This window comes from Prinia subflava, chromosome 14 (genome assembly GCF_021018805.1).
Source record: "Prinia subflava isolate CZ2003 ecotype Zambia chromosome 14, Cam_Psub_1.2, whole genome shotgun sequence".
Lineage (NCBI taxonomy): Eukaryota > Metazoa > Chordata > Aves > Passeriformes > Cisticolidae > Prinia > Prinia subflava.
Genome location: NC_086260.1, coordinates 16943562 through 16965608, shown reverse-complemented (window position 1 = coordinate 16965608; position 22047 = coordinate 16943562). Strand labels below are relative to the sequence as shown.

The 22047-nt window shown below is 41.6% G+C and overlaps 1 protein-coding gene across 2 annotated transcripts in view; it reads left to right on the top strand.

Annotated features, from left to right (window-relative positions):
* The first annotated feature begins 15344 nt into the window (after window positions 1–15344).
* PRKCD (protein kinase C delta) overlaps window positions 15345–22047 on the top strand; it is a 60126-nt gene continuing 53423 nt past the window's right edge. For both annotated transcript variants that reach the window (XM_063411914.1, XM_063411913.1), the window contains exon 1: window positions 15345–15482. The gene's annotated coding sequence lies outside the window, so the exon portion shown is untranslated. The remainder of the gene's footprint in view (window positions 15483–22047) is intronic.

The window sequence follows — 22047 nt, the reverse complement described above, 5'->3', positions numbered from 1 at the left end:
AATAAAGAACTCTCTGCTTTTCATACTTTTTTTAGATAATTTTGTTTTAGTCTTAGTTCTAATGATTTGAACAATAAATATATCATCTGTGATGTTATGCCTGTTCCAAGCAGAACTTTCAGTCATTCGGCAAGAGCCAAATACCACAGGGAAAAATCACACAATAAAAATACGACCTGCCACACATCTGTTAAGGCTCACCAAGTTTGACTGTAAAATCATTAAACATTCTGATTTTTTTTCCCTTTCGCTATTTCAGATGTGTTTCTTTTGCTTACAGTAAGGCACAAACAGAAAATGAAAGGGTCCACATGAGTGGCTGGGAAACTAAGTGTACTCTGCAAAGAACATAATAGGATTAGGAAAACAGCAGCATTTGTTTTTAAACAGGGAGCAAGGAGACTGTTTATGAGGTTTGGGGGTTACTTGATCTATTCAGGAAAGCGTCTTAGCAGCAGCTGATCACAAGCCTGAGGCACAAGGGCACATAAAACATGCCCTGGGCACAAGAAGGAGCAATTAATTCATCTTTCCTGTGCTCTACTCTAAGAAGAGATAATTATTCCAACTTTTGCAAACTGACTAAAAGGAAATATTTTATCCTAGTCTCCAAAACTTTACTCAATAACTAAGGAAAAAAAAACCCAGTAACAGAATCAAAAGTTAATCACCAAAGTTTGGTAAAGAACACAGGAGAAGGAAAGGAAGCACAATAATATGGATGCAAAATTATTTTCACATTTAATAAGATTCAGCCTCATGAATGATTAACATTTCCATCTCACAAGGACAAGTTATCTCAAGACATCTATCTACCTGCTTTGATGTTCTTTAAATGGACCATAAATAGAATTCCTTCTATTAGATTTCTGCTGCCAAAGACAACCTTTGTGGCTGGTTTGGTTTTCTGTTGTTTGGGGTTTGGTGTTTTGTTGTTAGGGGCTTTTTTCCCCTCTGCAGTTACATTTTGAACAACTACACTAAGCAGCTTTCCCTTCTCAGAAACAGCAGATTTTTAAGCCTAAATGAGTCCATGAGACAAAGATAAGCGTCTTCTGCTTCATGATGGAAATCAATCTGATTTTGCAATTGATGACTTGTAAAGCTACAAGCCAAGTTATGAAACCTGACACTCTGGACAAGCACCAGCTCCTGACAGAGTAAACAAACTTCAAGAGCCATGGAACTGAACTCTGCACTGTTTCCATTTGCCATCCAACTTCCTCGTGGATAAAAGCACCAAATGGATTGTAATACATGCCTGAGCACTGCTGGTTTAGATAATTTTCTACAAAACATCTAATTTTAGATGTTTCACTTATAATGCAAATATACAACAAAAGGAGGTCACTAACGTGACCTTTTGTCTAAAGATGGTATTTGCCCTTGCCAAGAACTTCATTCCTTCAAATTCCCAGGGGACTCTCCACATGAACGATTTTGCATCTGAAGTTCCTCACCTGTACTTCACCTATGCCTGAGTTAACAAAACACCAAAGCTTAGTAAGTTACTCTGGATTCCAACACTTGGAAGTGAAGTTTGCAGCAGAACTGGACAGTGACAGAGTGCACTGTTGCTTTTTATCTTGGTTTTCCCGGGGGTGGGAGGGTTTCATTCCTCACAGAGGAATGACTCTCAAAGCTAAACCTGAGCACTGACTTTCAGCTCTTCACCTGAAGAGTGCTCTGCAATCTCATAAAAAATGGGGTTTAAACACTGACATAGTAGTAGCATCCCTTCCTTAGAGGTGTGCTTTCCAAACCCTCTCCTGTATCATGCAGCTGCTGGATTTCAAGCCTGGGAACCCTGGTATTTCAGGACCCCACCTAACACTGACTGAATTTCATCAGAATTCTTTATGGGCAGTAATTGGTCCAGGACATAGTTTGAAATTACTGAAGTTATAAGTGACAGATCATTTATTAGTAATAAGCTGAGGACAAAGCCTCAGGAGTGCAGAGACCTGAGCGCCTTCTCCATTCTTGCACCCTATACCACTTAACAGATTTCACTAATAAAAGCAGAGTACAACAACTAAATATATGTACTCCCTTCAATGAAAATATAATCAGAAAATGTTAAATTATTTTATATTATATATGCAAAGATCCCCCATATATAACAAGTTTACTGGAAACCAGACACAGCACAGTGTCTGCAAGCCTGGGCTCTATGGATGAACACTTCCCAGGAGCAGCAGCCCCAAACTGCAGCAATTTCAGCCACCACAGACCCGGGTGTGGTTTCTTTATCTGTGCAGTTCATTCTGCTTGCCCTGCAGCTGAACTTAGCCTATTAATATATAACATTAAGGAAAGATTTCCTCTGGAGACAGCAATGCACTTAAAACAATAGGTAGTTGCATTATTTTCATCTTACAGCAAAAGCAAGTGATTACATAACAGCTCCAAACACCTCATTCTTTAGAGCACATTCCATTTTACTGGGATCACAGGAGATCATTTCTCCCAAACTGGGCACAATAGTGGTACAAACCAGCACCTTCCTCATCTGCAGGGTTAAATAAAACATGAAGCAGAATCTCAAAGCACAACATGCTGCTTCTCTCAAGCATGTTCTGAAGTACCAAAAATTTCTACAGAACATGGCAGAAATGTCATATGAAGGCAGCTGGTAAGAAACCAGTTCAAGAATACCAGCTAAACTGCTACTCTGGTCAAGTTAATTAACAGTCTTAATGATCTTACCAAAGCCAGAATGGTGAGAAACACATATTTAGTTCTATTGGGTTTAGACTTTGGGGAAAATACTCTTTTACAGAGAGGGTTGGGGCTTGATGTGGGTGTACTAGGCACAACCAGTCTCTGGGGGTAACAGTACAAACAATTCCTCTCACCATTTGAGCTGCAGCACTATTCTGTCACCGATGTGACACTCTCCCTACAGTCCCCACCAATAAATGCTCAGATAAAAACTCCCACCACCTTCACCAAACGGGACCACTTCCTCATTACTGTGGTAACGGCACACTGAGCTGGAGAATCAAGAAAAGATGAGCACAACCTTTTCAATCTATTCCCTGTGACAACTAAGAAAATCCTGTCTACCAGCTTCTGCCAGGAAGATGACAATTAAACTGCCCTCGACAGCAGCCATGCACATCAATCAGAATCCAAGCAAAACCAGGGGGTGCCCAGTTCAGAGCTGCACTGGCCTCAGGCAGGCAGCTTTTCTGCTTCTCTGGATCACAGAGAAACTTTCAGCACCTTGCAGAGCGAAACTTGAAACTGGGGAAATGATGGATAGTTTTAAACACCCACACCTGCCAGTCATAACCATCATTCGTGCTCATTCACACGTATCTGGAAATAAGGCACATTTTCAATAGACATCTCCATAAGACTGGGCTGCCTCTGTGCTGTAGCATAAGTTCTTAAAAATAGCAATTTAAAGACTCTCTGTAAAGTAGATTTATGCATCTACATTAGTTTCTCTTCATGATAATACTATAGTGTGGATGACACCTAAGTTTATCAGCTGTATTAACATTTACATTGCATATTTCAATATCACTGATTCATCCAGTTTCTCAGAAAAATGTATCTGCTACTGAAATTTGAGGAAAGACTTACAGCCCACGTGACATTTCCAAGATCTGAACAACAGCTTTGTACTCATAAAAAACAAGAGAAGCAAAATGATCTGGAATGACTCTTCATCACTCACAAGACAAGTTAAGACGCAAAATTGTAATTGTATGTTGTCAAGAGAAAAAAAAACTTTTATCCCAGAGTTTCTTTAAGGTTTTGGGGGAGTTTTTTTCTGTGAGTTTAAGTTTTTGGGTTTGGGGTTTTTTTTTTAATTTTTAAATGTTTTTATTTTCCTGAACTATCTTCAATAAAGTATTTTTAGAACTGTCTTTTAATAAAGCTATAAAGAAGAATGAAGAGCACATTTCCAGGCAACAAATCACCACCTGGAAGGACTCAATTTACTGAGGTTTTTTCAATTGCTTGAACCAAAATGCACATGACTCATTTCCTCAAAACTAGAATTACTAGTATTAAAAAGGGGATTAACATGATAATTATTCCTGATGCCCAAGTAAGTGTCCCTCAACCCTCAATCTGCAGAGACATTTAAAAGCTGAAAGAGCTATCAGTCAGACTGCCCTGAGTAGAACACTGCACTAAAATTCCATTAATAATAGGAAATTTGTTCAAAGTGACCCAAATCAAATGTTATTCATTAAAACCAACCCTGCCCCTTTAATATGCCAATAATTGGAATGTTTCCAGAATTTCTGCCTATCTATAATTGTAAAATAAACAGGAAAAGAAAGGAATTCTGAAAGTCTCTAACACATCACTGCAGTTATTGGATACAACAAACGTGACTTCATCTCAAGAAGGACACGCAGCACTTCCTGCTCTGTGCAGACCCCATGCTCTGAATTAAAACACACAGGCTCAGTGTTCTGGACAAATACAAATGTTTAAATGTGAACCACAAGTTCAATATATAGAGACCACAAGGTACACCAGAAATCCCAAGAGGTACAGGCAGTGGCTCAGGCATATACTTAGTCCCATGTTTTACAATAACGTGCCAATTTTTTAATGTCTTGGCATTTACTGCACATTGCCAGTCTTTTGAATTAATGTGAATTCAAGTAGGTGGAATATACAGTTCCAGGGAAATTCCATTATAACTTATCATAAATGAATCTTACCACCTACTATACCATCAAGTTTCTGTTGTGCCTACGGATTAGTTCACTCAAGTATTTGTTTCTTATTAAAGCATCTGAACCCTGAAATTGTACATTTTCCAAAACTTGAAAGGCACTCACAAGGAACTCACTTGATAAAAATCAGTCACATTCTTGCACTTTCAGCTCACGATGACTGTACTCATGTGCTTCTATTTTTATTAGGATATTTTGTCAGTTACTAATTATTTGTACATCTTCTCTGATTAAGTAAAGGACTGATAATCCAAATCAGAACTTTATGAAAAGTAATTTGATTTAAATATCACAGTATTAGACAATATGAAAAACAACTTGCATAAAGGATATATTTATATTCAATAATATTCCCCAGAGCACACACAGCTTCTTCTCTGAATATCTTAACATTTCATCTTCAGTTTTGACACAGAGGAAAAAAATCCCCTCTTAAAAAACCCTCAAAAACAAAAACTCCAGAAACAAACCCAAAACCAAACCAACAGTGACAATCTGCATATGTTGATTAAAATTAAACTCACCCAGGCCTTGTTAGAGAGAACTCAGGATGGATTCCTTCATCCAATTCAAAACAGTTCTCCCATTTTGGCACAAGCACAGATCTTTACTAACTGACCTCCAGATTAACATGGCAATGAAAATAATAAAAGCTTTTCTCAGCACCCTTCATCTCTCCTGAAAGCTCATAGGTGGAGGTTGAAGTAATGCAATGTGAAAAGGAGCCACACAAGTCCCTGGCCACCACTCTGGCAGTATTCATCAGAGGCACTGTCTAGCAGGAGGAATTCAAGAGTTAAATATTTTGACTTTGATAGGAACATCTGTTTAATCCATCTGCACATTTCCCTTGTGACCATTTGTCCAGCAAAAGCTGGACTAAAGCTAAAGGTATTTTGTATATCAAGAAGTACCTGTAAAAGGAGGAAAAAAAGAAGAGTAAAAGGAAAAGACAAGGAAAAAAGGGAAGAGGAAGACAAAAACATGCAAACAATAACAGCAGAAGGAATGTCCAACAGAATGATATTCCCAAGAAGACAAAACCAGGAGGAAAAGTCCCAGAGGAGAAAATGAGAAAGTAAAGAGGAGATGAATCCAAGCTGGAACATTTGGACCAACATGCAAACACAGCCAGTTGGAAGCACATGACTCTGCCTGGGAGCAGACCCCAGGGCTTGACTCTCCATTTATTTATTTTTTCCTGGAAACAAAATAGGTTACAGTTCAGATTAGGATGACATTGAAGCTTTTTGCTGTGTTACTATAATTCCATAACTCTCTGCAATATCACAAGCTCACCAAAGAAGGCCTCAGTTTAAAAAGGTGAATTCTTGTTACACCCAATACAAGAATTAGGATTCAAGGAGTAAAATCTTTTCAATATGAGATACAAGGTGGGTGTGATAATTCCCTGATTTTTTTAAATTCAAGACTTAAATGTTTCTGAAAAGGAAGAGCACATCAAAATCCTCTCTTCCTCCTATCTCCACCCACCTGGAGTCAGAGCTCAGTTCATGAGAAACACGAGCTGGATCCTGGAAACGTTTACTGCCTAAGACAAGTTTGGTGTTTACAGCTGGATGAAATGCAGCAGTTGGCCCTTTGAGCAGCTGAAAGACCCACACACAAGAAAGCTTTGCAGGGTATGTGAGAACATGCATGGCTCTACTTTAGCACTCACAAACATCAGACTTAAAACTCAGGTGTATTTGCAGCTGCTCAAAAAGTCATGGGCCAAATGCAATTTAACCCTTTGAGCTGCACATGTGACTGAAACCCAGTTTGATAAAATCATAGGTTAGGCTCTTTCCGACGTGCCAGAATCATCACAACAGCTCCAGCTGCCAAAAAGAACAACTTTTGCTGCCCTCCTTTTGTGCTGTCCATTTATCCCACATCACTCAAGCACAGAAACCCATTATTAAGTCAATGTTGTTCAATAAAGAGGCAGAAAACGGACCATATTTCTTTGGGGTTTGGATGTGTTGGTTTGGGGTTTTTTTCCCCCTGAAATACCTTGCTGATATTTCAAGAGTAAAATCAAAGCCTGAAGCATTCCAGCAAGCATCAAAGCTGGCACAAGGTGCTCAGTGAGAACACGTAGGCAGGAAAACAGGATGGAGGAGATGGGGGTGATATGACTCCCTGTTTCAGCAGCTGTGAGCTGCTAAGTCTGTCCTCCCTGAGCTAGGAACCATGCAGATAGTGGGCAGATATTTAGCAGTTTTTCATTTTGCTTTGCAGCCAAGTGATTAAGTAAGACTTAAGATGGTAAAGTACCCACAACAGAGAACAGCACCCACACAAGATAAGGATCACCTCGCCTTCACCTCCCGAGTTCTGCCATGCAGGAGGTGTGCACACAGAAAAAGCTCTGCTCAGACTTTCTGTCTGGTCTCTAAGTTGAATGAAACTGGTATGATACGTGTTTGTTATCAAACTATTCAAGTCAATGTAGTTAGACAAAATCCTCTTTATTTTATTTCATAAAGGGGATTTTTTCCACATGAGACTTAAGGAGACATTCTAAGCATTTGCTTTAAGCAACAAACTTTTCCTGTAGTTAATGCAAAACAAAACAGTCCTCCATAGGGCAGCTCAGAACAGGAATCTGAGTCACGTGCTCTGAACTGCTGGTAGAAGAACCTTGATTTCTGAAGAAGCCTAGGGAAGAACCATTTAAAACACCTGTTTGTTTAGGAAGCGTGAGCCCACAAATTCTGAGAAGGAAATTGCAAAATTACATTAGGTCTTTGCAATTCAGTGGGGTTTTTTTCCTGGATTTAAAAACTAAAACAGTATATCAAGATTTTGATCCCTAAAGGACAGTTGTAAATACATGGATTTGACAGACACATCCCTAATTTAATTTTTTTCTTTTTCACCACTGCTGACACTTCCTACTCCTTCTACAGAGTGCATTCATCTACATTTACACAAAGTCTCTAAAGTCTTCACTCAACCTGAGTTTGCCCTACTGCTATAAAGGAAGAGATACAACAGGTATATTCTGAGGAAGAGGAGGATATAAAATGACTAACAGAGAATAACCAATTGTTCTGAAGTCCTAAATTGCTCTGAAGTTTTTTCTGCACCTGTACTTTTTCCTAAAAGCTTGAGTAAGTAAAAAACTTATTTAACAAGACCAGGAATGACTTCCCCTCTTCTACTCTGGGCCTACTTGGAAACAAAGTTTGGGTAACCATAAGGGAACTATTACTTCTTCTCTCACCTCTTCCTCCTCCAAATGATTTATACCACTGCCATCCTCTGCACAACCAGCTCATAAAAGCTTCCTCATAGTTCTAAACCTGCATGTAGAACACACTTTCCTATAAACAAAAGTGAAGAAATGTTAAAAGAAATTGTCTCCAAACACAGTCTTAAAAACGTTGCTGAGTAAAAGTAGTTGGAAACATGGCAGACCTGTCCCTTTAAAAGTTTTGTTCTAATCTTGAAGCAAGTTAAAACCATTGGAAAAATGTGACCAATAAACAAAAACAGCACCTATTTGTCCTTAGCAATAAAATTTACTGTACAGAGAGCAAGAGAAGGCAGCTAGTTAATATTTGAACATCTGAATTGTTCTTTCATTTACCTTTCTGTCACAAAAAACCCCACAGGCACTTTTTTAATCATGAGAATGACATGCAGTGAATCATATTTAATATCAGCCTGACTAGAGGAAAAATTCTGTGGTGATCTAGCACACTAAGACTAAAGCTTCCTATACATTCAGGTGTGTTGGAGATTATCCAGGCTTGAATGATATTCAGGTATGCTGTACAACAATAAAATATGTAAATCATTAACTATTTAATTATATATAATGATATGTAAATTCCAGGAGATTTAATTATACATAAAACAATTAGCTTATAAAAATAAAAGGGAACACAGACCAACTGACTTAAACTGCCTGTGTTTAAAAGTGGGTCAAAGACACATAGGGTCAGATCAACACTAACCAGAAATCTGGGTTTGACCCCACAAACAGTTTCCAAGTGTAGCAGAGCAAGGCCATGCACTAGAATTCAGCAGACACAAGACACTATACTGGCACCAAGGCCCAGCAACTCTACAGCCTCTTTTGAATAGAATTTTAACTCCCTTAAAATCAACTTTTTTTGACAAGAGACATAACAGATTGCTGAGTAAAATTAATGTCCCAGTTGCAAAGAGGTAAAAATAGCAGAATTTACTCAAGAAATATGTCTGGAATATTTCCTCTAATATCTCTAACAACAAATCCTGTCTTCAGACACATTTACAAAGTAGTTCTGCTGCACATGGACTTTCAAACTCTGTTGATAGCAGCTTCAATTTATGCTTATACAGCTAAGTCATCAGGGAAATAATCAATTTTTAGCCTACTATTATAAAGTGGAGTAAATATCCTCAGTGTCTTTATTATTATAAAACCAGATTTTAACAGCAACATCAAATCCTTCCTTCACCGTGCTACCAATAGCAGCAAAAATGCACAAGAAGTGGGAGTTTGGCAAGCCCAAGGCAGAGCTGTTTCCCCCAAACACTATCTCTGACCCACGTGCAGTGTGGGGAGCTGTGTTGCCATCTCCCTCTGAAGTCTCTTGACTCAATATCTGTGTCATGACTCCTAACATCAGTTTCACCAAACTCTCCCCTCGTGGTTCACCAAAACTGTGACGTGCCTGGGGCAGGTGACCTCAGTCCTCCACCCTGCTCCTGTGCCAACACACACAGTCTGCAGTTTCATTATTGATGTTTGCTTTCATTTTAAAGGTTTACTAGGATTGATTTTACACACTATCTTGTTTCGCTGATACTGTGTTTGGCTTTTGATAGCAGCAATGGCTGCAGAAATAAAAACAAATCCTACTAAATTACTATCACAACACAATAATGGTCTAAATAATATGTGCACCAGTACAGGCAAGAAGATTGATTGAGATGGACAGCTTGAAAGACATGAATACAGCATTATTAATTATTACTTGAACAAGGGAAAATACAAAGCCTACAGCCCAAGCAGAAATAAATACTTGAGAATTAAATGTTAGTGGTACTAGCAGCCAAAAGTTGTTCATCTGCAGTGGCCAAACTGTGCTTTAAAATGATACAACTGATGAATGAAATTAAGAATCAAGTACTCCCCTATCCTCACACCAGGTCACAACAGGACATTTTTCTTACTGCAAGGAAAGCCTTGCTCCAGTCACAGCGTGGGACTGATCCATGCTATTGTTTGACAGTTTTACAGTACAGTTGAAGCATTTTAAGATAAAAAACCCTGATCCCATGCACCAATACCATTGCAGCTTGCGTTTTTGGATAACCATTTACACTAATGAAAGGAAAACCTTCAGTTAACACCTTCTGACCATCTGACAATAATCTGTAAAAATAACACTAGCCCTTTGTCCCAGGGATGGGGTGGGTGGTGCACGCTCCACAGCTCTTGTTGCTGTGCCTGGCATGTCCTGCTCCTTCACTGAGGGGACAGCAGGACAGAGCTGCCTGTCCCTGCTGAGATGGGGAGAAATCATGGCAGGGGCAGAGAGTGGAGAACAGCCACACTCACCAGAGCATCCAGCAGCCCTCAGCCTCCTCTTTTCATTCCTTAATTAACACAGCAACTCTAGTCCTGAAAATATCCACAAATGAGATAGGGTTAAAACCAAAACAAAGCCTCTTTGCATTATCTTAACATCTTCCCATGTCATCAGATAACAGAATCTGACAGAATTTCCCCAGCTTGGAGCTCTTGATATCTGACACCCTTCACTCTCAAAGCAGGAGCCACCTGTGTTGCCTCAGGGAGCTGAAGAGGTTCTCCATTCCTCCCAGGTGAGCAGAAAAGCATGTGGTACTACAAGCTGATGTCCTGTGATGGTCTAAATTCATTGACTTCGCGGTCTCCAGCTTGTTCTTGTTGATTGATGAGACAACTTACAGCTGCAAATCAAAAGGGATTTGGGAAAAAACCCAAAAATCTCCCCTGCCTGCCTGAAAACACCACAGTGTGAATTGCATCCCTCTATACTGCCTCTGTTCTTTGCACAAACAGAATCTTAATCTCCTGAAGTTTAAATTAACACCAAAAATCAATTTTTTTTTCAAAAGACCTGAAAAACCAACTGAAAAAACAGAAAATACTGCTCGTGTTCTTTCACAGCACGGTTTTCTCCAGTACTCAGAGAAATATAAAACCAACAATGAATAGGACTGTGGTGAGCAAGAAAATTGCATCAATACATACACTTCCTTGTTCTCCCATCTATATTACTGCAAAGAAAAGCTGTCAGAAGGGGAAGTAGAACACTTACATTGCTCAGAATCAACACTGGCAGCTGGCATGTTGAAATCAAATGTAAGGGGGTGTAGGCAGTAAACACCATAAAAACCTTTTCTTAATTTCAATTCTTCTTAAAAACCAACTACAGTCTCAACTGTTCAAAATGCAGGGATCAGTCTTTTACCCTCAACAACAGAAGGCAGCATGGGGATATTTGTAAAACTTTGAGAGATTTTGGGTTCCTCTTATATGTAGACCAGATTTTCAATCTTTTAGGAACTCCGAGATGACACATGCATGTACCATCCATACAAACATGAAAAATAGGTTTTATTTAAGAAAGCCAAAAAAAGCCTAAGATTTTAATGCAATTACTTCCTCTAGGAAGTAAAGGCTTTAAAAGCACCAAACATCACAAAAATTAACAATGCTCTAAAGGGGCATCTCAGCAAAACTGTCAGGAAACTACTTGTCTGGTTTATAAATGAATCATACGTAAAAGTTCCTTCAAATGAGCAGAACTGTGGAGTGGTTGGGATATAAGCATATCTCATTTTAATCTCAAATTCTTAAGACTCTTATCTGGTAACAAAAAAGCCTCTGCAGTAACTTAGTTACACAAACATGTAGAAATTCACATGATTGCATCTGACACCAGGATCTTCCCTGGCACAGCCAGCTAACTTCTGCATCTCATCCTCCGGGAAAAAGAAAATAAACACATCATGCCACTTAAACTCTGCTAGGCATGGAACATTACTCATCTTCAAGTTCTAAAACACAGTAAATGAAACACAGAGATGATAATTCCTCCTAGGTGTAGTGCCTACCACAGTCTCTCCCCTGCAGACAGTGCTCCTTGCTCAATGACAGCTCTGCACAGGCACATGCAACATCCAGAGAAGCAAACCCTGACAAAGTAGGAAAAACACAACTCAGCTCCAAGTTAGAAAAAATGGCAGGCAGACCAACACAAAGAGGAAAATCTTCCTTAATCAGTATAAAATACTGCAAAGATAAGCAGTAGAAATTAATGTATATCGTTATCAAAAGAATCTCTAAAGTTACAAGACTTGAGGAAAGGCAGCCTAATTCCTGATTCACTTGGACATCAGTCCAAATGTTTATGGTAGCCAGACCTTCATATGACCAAATTTAGTATCTGTGTCATTGCCAATCCACAAAGAGCTCATGTCCTTCAAAGGAAAAGCAAAGAAACCTGGAGGAAAAGCCTGACAGAGAAGACAAGCCTCTCACCCCAACCTGAAGGCAAAGCTGAAGACAATGAACAATGCTCAAAACACTTCAAAAAGTGAATCTACACAGTAGACCACAGACCGGTGTAGAAGGTAGTGGGTGGAAACTCCTATCGCCACCAGACTCTTCACACCTTCCACGACCATCAGAAAAGAGGAAATGAGAGCAGGCATTTGGTGGTTAGGCTCGGGACTGAGAGACCAATCAAGTCCTGCTACGAAGTGGGGCTGTGAAAAAAAAATGGCGGCCACGGCCACGACTGTTTTCTGTTCGGAAATTACATTTTTGCAAAAGTCATCGTCTTTGCACAAAAGAAGTTATCTGCCATCAGGATTAAAATCAGGTTTCTTTGCTGAAGGTAACAGGTACTGTGGATACAGTCTTTCAGCTCGCAATAGGTTATTACACACTTGTTGAAAGTGATTTTGCACCAGTCTGCCTCAAAAATCTTCAGAGTAGTAGTTCTTAACTTCCACTAGAAAATTTTCACTTCTATTTGGTGCAGAAAGTTTTATCTCTAACTTTTGTTTCTAACGTGCATGTTCGAAGTCACATCACCCCTCACTGTCACATGGCAAAAATTAGGTGGCCCTAGGTAAAGTCGGTTTTCTGTATGTGAAAATACAAGAGAAAATCCAGCTGTGGGAGGCCCTGGTAGTTCATCTCCTCCCAGGAGATCTTTTGGAACAAAGCAGCAATTTACCATGGGATTGGGAATTACTGGCATGTCTGTCCAGCTACCAAAGAGATGAGATGTTTTAACTCAGCTTGGGACTGTTTTCTTTTTACGAAATATCCAAAGGCACATTTCAGAAAAATGGATCAGAGACAGCAATGCCCTTTTCCTCCCCAATAGTTACCCTGTAATCACTATGAAATCCAGCATTTCTGACTATTTACTTAGCAGCTGACAGAGAGTACTGCTAAAGGATGTTCACTAAGAACTGATTTTTACCCTCTCTCAAATCCACTGCACATAAAATGGCTTAATAAAGCCTTCTGAGCAGCATTAGAATCTATTCTGAAGAAAGACTCTCCAGCTGTAGGAGCATTTCCATGCATTTAGCATGGCTGAGTTGTATAGGAAAAATTACAGAAAATAGGCAGCAAGAAAGTCTCAGTACCAGGAAACACCTCAAATTTCTAAAGCCACATTAATAGTTGAGAAGACTCTCCATTTCATTTCCTGTGGATCAAATTTTTACTCAGTCCTAATCCAGCTTGAATCCATTGATTGAACAAAGACAAAGCTCTTTAGGTCTTGCAAAATTTTCCAAATGAGAAATGACCCTTGGTTTCAGAAAGACTTGGACAGAAGCGATGCTCTAAATAATTGAAATGAGGTGTAGTTAACTAATGGTTTGCTACAACATTATATGGTAAGGTCACAAATGAAAACAGACTCTCTCTGACCACTTACATGCCATTAAATACCCCAAGAGCCTGAAATTAAATAAAATATATTTTAAAGCACTGTTTCCAAACTTCACTGGAAATTCTGAAATGGGGAAAACTCCTTGCCACAATTAGCTATTGCTTTTTCTCCTCTCATTCAAACTAGTTTTAATTTTGCTTTTACAACATGACATTCATGAACTGCTCATGCATATAAAGCTCCTCCAGATTTCAGCATAACAGCAATCTACACAATTTTAAATTGGGGTCCTCATACAATTTACTACATCATCACAGCTAATCTGATGACATTCTGTCCCAAACCAAGAAAATATTATTTAGATGTTCCAACCAAAAAGAAATCCTACACTTAATCATGCATAAGACACGTATCTGTACAAAATACTACATAGTTTCATTTGCAGCAGAAGTAAAAAGGAAATTACTTTAGATGACTCTGTTCCTTTGCTTTCACCCAAACTGTGATTAGTAATATATCTACCAGAGCTCTCAGTTTTGAAGTAAGTTTCTTCAAATTAGACTCTCCAACTATAAATTAACTATTGACTGATTTATATACATACTACAGCCTTTCCAAGATGATGTCAGACAGAACAAGGGAGGAACTTTGACATTACCTTATAACTATCATGTGAAACGTTCTGGAAAGAAGCTGGACATCAAACGAGTGGAATTTGGCGTTTCCAGATGGACTCTGCAGCAAAGCAACAGCTGGGTCACAGCCCCTGCAATGCCGACACCCCCAGGGTCTGGACCTGCCCGGAGAAACACCCAGTTACCACAGCACCACAAAAACACTGGGATGTCACCGCTGTTCTCAGCTAGTGCTGCATGAGGTCATTTCAGATTAAAACATGCGAGCAATTATATGAGACCTGTGCGAGTTAAAAAGTGATGACAAAGGTCTGCCTTGAAGTACGGAGGTGTTTTCTCTGGTTCCTGCACTTCACACGTTCCTGTGCTGCAGCCCATCCCTAAAATATTTTATTTTAACACCAAAGCTTACAGCACTTGAAGAAAAACCGAGCCTCATCACTCAGAGGAGAGCATGGACTGGGGGAGCCCTGGCTGGGACCCAAAATAATCTGGTGAAGGCCTCCAGCTTCGGGCACACCAGCCAAAGCTGAGGTCTCTGAGGTGAGCTCGCTGAGGCGACCACAGTGACCACAGAGCTACGGGGTTTGGCCTATTGTAAAACAACATTTGTGGCTCCGAAGTCACCAAAGAATATTTTACCCAAAAGCGCAGTAAAGGCTGAGGACGCCTGAGCGCAGCTCCCCGTCGGGTAAGGGCTCACTGCGATCCCCGGCACCTCAAACCCCGGTGGTTCCCCGTGTCCGGCGGACCAAAACCTCCCAAACCCCAAAGGCCACAGGAGCGCTGCCGCGGCCGCAGCCCTCCCTCGGCACGGCGCCGAGCCCAGGTGCGGAGCGGAGCCTCGGGCCGGGCCCAGCGCGGGGCTCCCGCTGAGGGCTCGGGCGTTCCCACACGCGGCCACCGCCGCGGGACCGGAGCGGGGGAACGGCAGGGAGGGAACGGAGCCGCGGGGAGCCCGGGCAGGGGCAGGCGGCGCCCGGCGCGGCACCTCCGGGGCGGGGCGGCGGCAGGAGGAGCGGCAGGAGGAGCGGCAGGAGCAGGTGAGCGTGGCCGCAGCTGCGCCCGGGGGCGGAGCGGAGCGCGGGGCGGGGAGCGCCGGGCCGTGCCGGGCACACACTGCTCCCTCCCGCCGCTCCGCCCGCACTCCTTCGCTCTCGCTCTCTGTTTCCTGGGACAGCGCCCGAAACTTGGTGGCGGCCGCGGCTCCCGACGGCTCCCCGGACGCGGTGAGTGCCCGTACCTGCCCCCGGCGCGGCGCTGCTGCCGCCCGGCAGTTCCTGCCCCGCCTGGGGTGAAGGAGGAAGCGAGACGGGCTCCGGCTCCCTCCGGCCCGCCCGGCTTCCGTGGGGCGCCCGGCGGGCAGAGCGAGAGGGAGGGAGGCTGAGGGTCCCCGGGGCTCGGCCGCCGTCCCCCGTGTGCCCCGGGCGGCTCCTCGGCGCCGGGGTGGGGCGGGAGACGGCGGGGCTGTGCCCCCGGCCCGGGGCTGCCTCCTGCGGGGCCTCCATGTTGCGCTGCGGGGAGGGGGCTGCGGCCCCGGCCCGCCCCAGCGCCCCTCAGGACCGGCCGCTCCGGAGCGGCTGCTCCCGGGAGCGGGGAACGCCTCAGGGGCTGCAGGGGGAGAGCGCTGTGCCCCGGGCGAGGAGCAGGCGAGAGCCCCGGGGTCGGTCCCTGACAGAGACAAGGAGTTTCCTCCCGGCAGAAGTGCCAACTTCGATATCAGCAACTTTTTTCCCAGCCAGCCGCCCCGACTCTGTTTCAGTCTCCGTGCCCACATCTGAGCAGATGAAATGCACAGTCTTTTAAATGGTCAGGTTTCCAGCTGAATGGCGACAGACAGTAAGGAGTGAAGGAGCAGGAATGCCTGATGCTTTTGTGTACGTACATGCCAGGCGTGCATCTATTAAAAAACAGTTTTCAGTTCATCGCTAGAGAATTCCCCGCCTGCATTAGGGCATGAAATATTAAAATAATTGGATTACAGCGTTCTGTGGTTACATCTGACATCTGTTTACTTGTGGGCCCTGACTGTTACACCACTTTACTTCCAGACTGTCCAAGTAGCACAGAACAGAGCAAAGATCTGGACCTAGGAGCTCTTGCAGGAGGTTTGTGTACAAGGATGGCATTGCCCTGTATCCCATCTTCGACATGTCCAAGGAGAGAACTCACTCTGCAGAGCAGATGGGTGTGGGAGAATCAGTTCTAGTGCTAGATCTTTACCTAGGTTTAGACATTCATTTAAAGCCTGAACTGCAATGTTTAGTATCTCTACAAATAACCAGTGTCAAAATCTTTGATACACTTGTGGTGTGTCTAGTTCCTTTAATTTTTTTTATTTTTTTTTGGTCCAGACTTGTATAGTCAATAGTCTATTAACACTGTAATGGCAAATAAACTCTTCAGCTTTCCATCTATCAAATAAATGCCGTGCAGAACGGTGCTAATCAAATAGGAAGCTATAACCAGCATTGGTTTCTGAGCAAGAACACCATGAAGAAGTGCTTCTTAAGTGGTTAAGCAATAATTCATAAGCATTTTTTAAGTGTATATGCAGGATTTCCTGTTTATTCTAGTTCCTGAAAATGGCTATATTAAAAATGAGCTGTTTGTCTTTGGACTGATAGATTTCAGTCACCCCAAGTCACTGCTATAGGAACCTGCAAATACTGGAGAGAAAAGCAAACATAAGGCTGCAAAACATAGGTTTAGATTTTTTTGTGTGTGTGTTTCTTATCCTCACCTTGGACTTCATAATAAAATACAGGTGTGTGCTTTAATTTAAGAAATTATTAAATGCTGGCATTTTCCGTTTCTTTGACCACATAGTTTTACTATGTTTTATAAACTTGAATACATCCAAGTTCTAAGGACATAAGATTTGCAGAATGAAGTGCATTACTTTTGGAACTTTGACAGATAAAAAAATGAAAGGTACAATAAGAGATTTCAGTAGTTATTATTTGCCTGTACTGCTAAACACAAAAGAACTCAGGGGCAGCACAAAAGAATTAAGATTTGGGAAGCCTTTGAGATTTTCATCCTACATCTTATAATTCAGATTTAGGTATGAAGGAATTGCTGCCACTCAGTGGCTGATACAAACATACAGAAAAATATATTCAGTTACACAGATGTGATGTCTGTGTGGGTAATGAGAAGGTCATAAAGGGATTCTGCTCAGGCAATATAATTGATCAGGAAGATGCTCGTATTGTTCATACCAAAAAAGAACTCATTGTTAATTTTTTTGCCATTTTGTGCTTCATTAATTATAACCCACCTTTTCATTGACACAGTCGTACAGTAGAGTAATATTTTTTTATTGAATGGAACAGTGAAATTGCATACTAATTTTTACTTTTTGATCACACGGTATAGATGAAAAGATACTCTGTAGAGAAAGAATCATTTAGAAACTATTTCTGAAATAAAAAACTTATGGAATTTTCTAGGTACATTTCTTTAAAAGAAATCTTTAGAAGAATCTCTCAAAGAGAACCTGGCTAATTGATGCTATATAGGTGTAAGAAATAACAATAACTGTTGGAAAGATGCCATCTGTTGTTAAAGTAACTGATTTCCTGGGCAAAGCAGAGAAGCTTTCAGGCCTCTGAGTTTATTTTGATGTCTAAAAGCCACAGTCATTACAATTAAAGTCCATTCAGATTAAGTCCCATCTCTGGAAGTGTTCAAGGCCAGGCTGAACAGGACTTCGAGCAAGCTGCTCTAGTGGAAGGTGTGGCAGGGGGGTGGAAATGGATGATCCTCAAGGTCCCTACCGACCTTAACCAACCCCTGCTTCTGGTGAGTACTTCAGGGCCTGGTAGTTTAAATTAACCACCCATCCGTGATCCCACCTGAAGGGCTTCACTGTCACCCTGCCTCTGTGCAGAGGCACAAATCTGCACCCTGCCCATCCACAGCCAGAGCTCAGCTCTGGCTGCTGCTCCCAAAAAGAGGAGCCCCTTCCTCACCTCTCACTCCCCAGCTGTGGGGAGGTGGGACCGTGGCAGGTGTGGATGTGCCAGGTTCACTCAGGGCAGTGAGTGAACTCCCTGAGCTCCAGGAGCCCCAGCGTGGCCTGTGCAGTGTAAACACTCCACAGGTGTTGGCCAGCACTGAGGTATGTGCCCGGATCGTGTTCATTGACACAGGTATTTGAGTTCCCCAGAGCTAACTCAGGCGTGTCTCTTCCTGATGCAGTCCCAGTGCACTGTGTGCCTGGAGTCCTCAGTCCCCTGCGCTGCATTTGCAAAGTGTGTACTTTAACTACTGCAGAAAGAATGGAGGAAAAAAGGAATAGGCTGGGGATTGAACTGTTTGTTGCAGATGAGTCAGAGCTGAATGTGAAAGATGACAAGAAGGGATTTACCAATGGAGTCTGGGGGCTGGCTGACTTCATTGGGAGCCAAATTCCTCTGTTAATCATCCACTGATGAGAAAGATTATGTGACTTTTTACTCTGGAGTTATCCTTGCACTGAATGCAGCTTCTCCATTCTGCTTATTGCGTTCTGTCCAAAAGCTGCCTAAAAAGCACCAAACCAGTTTGTGTTCCAGTAGTTTTTTAAGTGCTGCTCTGTGACAGAACTTGTCATCTTTCTCCGAGTCTGCCTTTATCTGCATAATCCAAGTGCAGGACTTGCTTCTGTAGAGCTCCATGTGGAGCCAAAGGACAAGGGACAGGAATAAGGAAAGGGGGAAAGCTGCACCCGTTCAGAGCCATTTGGGTAGCACATTAAAAGTAATCATTCTGCATCCGCTTGGCTGCACTTTGCAAAGATGCAATTAGCAGAAATGAGCCTGGGAGAGCTCTTTACAGCCTTGGTAAAATAATGCTGAAGTGCCCTGTGTTGTGTTCTCATTTCAAAGGCAGTTATTTCTACCCGAAGGAGTTTCTACACTTTCTTAAAGAGGCACTGGCTCTTCAAGCCAGAGCTACCCTGGCAGGTTTTTATGGTATTTGAGTACTTCAGCAGAAATGTGCTCCATAGGAAGCAGTGTATCACCTCGGACTCTGCAGGACCACCTAGGTTATCCATACTGCCTTTATGCCTGAAGCTGCACCAGTGAGCTGCTCCTGTACCAGAGACCCCAGGAAAGGTAGAGAGATGAGGGATTTGGCACACAGGAGTACTGGGAGCTGCACAAATCTGACCTCGGCAAGAGGATTTATTTCTGGTCTGCCCTAGACTAGATTCTGTTATTACATGTAACATTGCTACAGAGGATAGAAATCAGATGTGTAAATCTGTGTGCTTCAAATGATTTTGTGTTGGCTTTTTTTTTTCTTTTGATTAAAATTTATGCAAGTGGAATACCATGTCTGCCTTTTGGTGACAGCAAGGTGCCCTGACATCCATGAAGTTACGTTTTGAACTTGTTGCTTTTTTCTGATTGACAATAGAGCTGACAGTTTTTGACTAAAAGATGGAAGTTGTGCAGCACAGCTTTATATCAATAGCTGCAAATCCAAGAGGCAGGCCATAAAATAAATTCTTTGCAAATACTGCTCAACCCAAGAAAGTGCATAAAACCACAGAATACTTTTTATGGTGTCCTCTTACTGAAATTAATGTGTTTTCTGGTAATTGCTTTGCCATTGAGTGCAATTCTCTATCTGGAAAAGTTTATTTAAGGATACTTAAGCATAGTTGGTATTCATATGATAATAATCACCATCCATAAACTCTGGGAATGACTATCACAGATAACTTCGTGGCACTGATCCATGTTAAGCTTTTAACCTTGAATGATACTTGCCTGACTGCTAAGGGAGGAGGATGTGTGCTTGCCATCTCCTCCCATTTAATCAGCCAAGTATCAAACATTAAAAAAAAAAAGAAAGAAAAAAAACAGCAGTACGCCTCTACGCCTCAGAACAAGGTTATTCTGAATTCTGAGATGCAGAAGAACAAAGAGAACAAAGCAAGTGAGTAATGTATGTACATATCCCATTATTTCATGACTTTTGCTTAGAGCTGTGAGCAGGCTGTGGTCTGACTTGGCTGAGAAGTAACCAAGTGGTTTCACTTTTACCCATTAGGAGAGTCAGGAGAGCTCCTTGGAGTCTGGATAATAGGGCAGGGTATCATTGTCCTGGACACTGTGTCTGTGGCTAGGAGACCCTCCTAAAACAGGCTCTTCCCAGAGCCTTTACTAAGGGTGCCCCTCTTTTCTGAAGAGGTGCACATGGGCTGAGGTACTTTCCACCCCACAGGGCTCAGAGGAGTTATCTGAATTAGTATCTTGTTTCTCACCTTGTGGATGGCTGAAAATCTCTAAAATGTCATGTACATTTGCACATGAGTGGCTTTGATTTGGATTTTGTTTAGTCTTTTGCGGTCTCAAAAATGATTTAGGTATTTATGGGCTTGTTTTAATCCTGGCCGCCTGCTGTCGATACAGCACATCTTGAAACATATGCATTAAATCTAAACTTCAGCTTATCTTCCCCCACCCCTGAGCTATGAAGTAATTCTTGCCACTGATCTAGAGCTGGAAGCCCAGACCTGTGTTGGTTTAGCCTTGTTGTTTATTTTGTGATAAATTTGTACTGATGAGATGACAAAGAGAAAACTACATGGCTATATAGCACTCAAGTGTTAAGCTAGTCTCTGAGTGTTTGATTTTATCTACTCCTATCCCCATCAACACCTATTTAATAGAGATCTAATAAAATCCTTATTTGTATACTTGACTCTCTCATATTCTCTGGTTTCTTAAGAAAGTGCAGCTTAAGCTTTGCCACGGCTTTTCTGCTGAAGGAACTCTTGAAATCTGAGTGTTTGTCAGGACACTTTGTTCCTCATCATTTCATGGATATTTAATCTACTCCAGTGCATTGAGTGTAACAATATTCACTATGAGGAATGGCTTAAGGAAGAAGGATTTTTGGTTGTGATACCAGATTTTTCTTTCTGATAGTAAAGATTTTTTAAAAATTTTTTTCAAGATTTAGGTGCTTGAACATGCGGATAGATGTGTGAAAATATGATCAAAACTGTCTTAAGAGCCAAACTCAAGGTTAAGCTTGGCTTCTGAAGTCTGTCTTTGTGTGGGAAATTCTGAGTACAAAGGTAGCTAAGCAATTGCTAACACACTGTTTGATGTCTAAACTCTGCTTTTCTAGGAGACTATATTTGATTCTTGCTTGAACAAAAGAAGGATCTTGTATTTCTTTCTTAAGAGAAACAGCCCCTCCTTTTCAAAAAGTCCTGTGTGCAAAAGTTTGGTTGGGAGATATGGTCCAGCCAGTAACAAATAGTGTTTATCATATCCTTTCAACTTGTATTCTCATGGAAAAGATAAATAGACATAGTGCAATAACACTGAAAGACTGTCATGTTTGAAATATGAAACTGAGTGTCCTGTGCGTTTTATCTCAAGATGTTTATGATATGTTTTGGAATGCCTCTTGGTGACTGCATTTTGCTGGTGTGACTTTGTAACCAAAATGGGTATTTTGTACCTCACTAATTTCATTAGGGCCTGTTGAGCAACTGTTTCACTTGCTAAGGAACACAGTTGTGTGTTTGAATGTGTTACTGAAGAACTCTTGTGAAAGTAAGGTTTATTCTTGCCTATTAAAAAAAAGGATTTAATGTATATTTCTGTAAGAATGAGCACAGATGGCTGTCTAACATCAAGCAGGTACAGTCAGATTCTGTAATTTTGATAACGAACTCTGTTTAACTAGATCTGAAACCCTTAGTCAAACAAGTATCTCTGCAGGTGAAGGGGTAGATTTGACTATAGATGCTTTCAGTATCGATGGATTTGAGGGTTTCTA